We start from the raw sequence: 2,625 nt of genomic DNA on the forward strand, positions 1-2,625 counted from the left end.
GGAGATTAGGTGATAGGCCATTAGGGTCTGTGGTCTTATTTATATCAAGCCTGTTTAGTTGTTTTGTTGTTTTTTTTTTTTTCGATATTTTTTGCATTCTCATGCTCATCTATGAAAAATGCAAAAAAAAACTTCGCCATTACCCAGCCATCTTGACCTCACACTTGGTCAATAACCCATATTTACTGATATGAAACTCGGTTAAGCGTGTGGTTAATTTAGATGTGTATGACACCCAGACTGAGTCATCCTTTTTTGAGACTTGCATCAGATGAGTGATTACTGTCATGTTGTCTTTATAGCCGAAGATTTGTTGATAAGTGACTTGATGGAAGACTTCGACGTTATGGATGAAATTTGTGATATGTTAAATCGGAAACCACGCACCAACAAAGTCTCAGGATGGAGGCGCCTTGCAGAAAGCTTCAGCTTTCACAAGGACGTCTTAGATGATCTTTCACCCCAACAAGAAGACCTCATAAGTCCTACAGAGGCACTTATACGTCATCTTGGGAGTTGGAAGCCATACTTAACAATAGCAGACCTCATTTGGGCCATACACCAGATTCACAGAGATGATGCCTTAACTGTGATGAATGGTTACCTCCCAGGTAGGAAGCTATAAAGAGTGAGTATTGATGAACTAGTAGGTAAATATATCAATTTGTTATATAGCTGCAACTTTTTCCCCAACAGCACGCGCTCTCATTGGTTACTTCAAGGTCTCGTGACATCTAACAATCAAACTGTTGCCTGTCAAAAATATCTGCGCGGGCAACATTGCAAAATCAATGGCGTCAGAAGGTAACAGTTCACTGTTACCCGCAAATGTTGACTGACAACCACCGTTGCACGTGAACTGAGCGTGATTGAAGGTGGCATGCTGATAACCTTTGACTGCTAGCCTGTTTTTCAAAGTCATCTACTTTTTTTACTTGCAATGGTGACTTCTTCACGGTTTGCTGATTTGTTCTGACAATTAATTGCCGGCCTTGTAGAAGAGAAAGATTCCAAAAACACAGTTAGCGACAAAAACTGCCTTTTCCACATTAAAAGCCCTCTGTGGAGAAAAATGTCCTGAGAAAGACCAAGGTTTTAACGAAATTCCTAAAGAAGAACTAAACAAACTCCTTGTGGACTGTTACCCAAAGGAAGGAATAAAAATGGAGGAAACTACAAGAAGAGAGCACTAACAAGCATTCACTTTGGCCTGCAACGATATTTTATCCTGAAAAGAGGATTTAACATCACTGCCGACGATGCTTTTAAACAGTCTAATGAAGTCTTTGAAGAAGTTGTGGTTCAACTTAAATGACAAGGGTTTGCCAAAGTCGACCATCATAAACCAATAAAGAAAGAGGACGTGGCAGAAATCTATTCTTCATATGATCAGTCATCACCAAACCCTAAGGCACTGCAGCACTTTGTTTGGTTTAACATCATATATCAGCTTATTCAAAGAGGAAGAGAGAACCTTCGCCTTCACATGAAACAGTCATTTGCAGTCAGAGTTGACAGGACCGGATGAAAACATCTCTACCAGGAGCTGGATGAACTCGACTTAAACCACAGGCAAAACGATGACCCATTTGACTCTTCAGGGGATGGAAGAATGTACGAAAATGAGAATAATCCAAAATTATACCCAGTAACGGCATTTGAACTATATTTATCAAAACTCCATCCATCACTGAACTTGCTGTGGCAAAGGCCTAAGGCCCATGATAACTTCAGTGAATGTGATAGTGTTTGGTACTTCAATTCGCCTTTAGGTAAGACTATTTCTGTTGATTGTAACCTCTCTGAAGAGTATACTAATCATTGCATAAGATCAACAGCAGTATCAGTTCTCGATAACAACGTTGAAGCTTGGCATATTATGCGTGTGTCTGGGCACAAAAGTGAGAGTAGCATAAGGTCTTACAGTCGACAACTAACGGAATCTAAAATGAGAGAAATATAACAAACTTTAACTTCTGCCTGTGCCCAAGGTAACACTGAAATTGTTCCGTTGAGAGCTGAAGTTGAGCAAAGTAAGCTTAATGTGCCAAACGTGCAAAATACCCCTGTGCTAACGCATAATTTTGCTACCAGTAGTAGTCAAGAAACAGTTTACATTGACAAACAATAACATTAGCTCTTTGACCGATGTACCACGCGCTCTTTTTGACCTTATTTACATTTTATATATGCAGTGATTCTCTAGGTAATTTTTAGCTGAAAAGCGAGAATCTTTTATAGAACGCTGTAAACAAATCGGCAAACCGATACGATTTTGGTCACTAGTGAAAACTTTCTTCTGCAGCTTGTGACTGGTCATACGGTATTTTTCACTAGTGAGAAGAATCGTACAACCAATCAGATTGCGTGTACTCTGCAACCCATCATTTTTAACTCGGGAATGCGCGTGTGCGCAATGAACGAGTTATAGCCATGGTGGGGTTATCACTTGGTTGGTTGATTTGGTTGTTAACTTTCGGGCATGCACAGTGAATGAGTTTTAAATTCAATTCGTGGAAAAAGCATGAGAAAATTTTTTCACAGCACATCAGAATAATTTGACGATCATTTAGTGCAAGAATGGAGGTTTTTCATTAAATCTGAGCAAAGTGATCAGTTTTTTCA

The 2,625-nt window shown here is 39.5% G+C and overlaps 1 pseudogene; it reads left to right on the forward strand.

The window, feature by feature from the left end:
• Positions 1–982: 982 nt before the first annotated feature.
• LOC146479026 (uncharacterized) lies at positions 983–2,131 on the forward strand (annotated as a pseudogene).
• Positions 2,132–2,625: the final 494 nt, after the last annotated feature.

Source organism: Pavona decussata, unplaced genomic scaffold (genome assembly GCF_977016875.1).
Source record: "Pavona decussata unplaced genomic scaffold, jaPavDecu1.1 SCAFFOLD_61, whole genome shotgun sequence".
Lineage (NCBI taxonomy): Eukaryota > Metazoa > Cnidaria > Anthozoa > Scleractinia > Agariciidae > Pavona > Pavona decussata.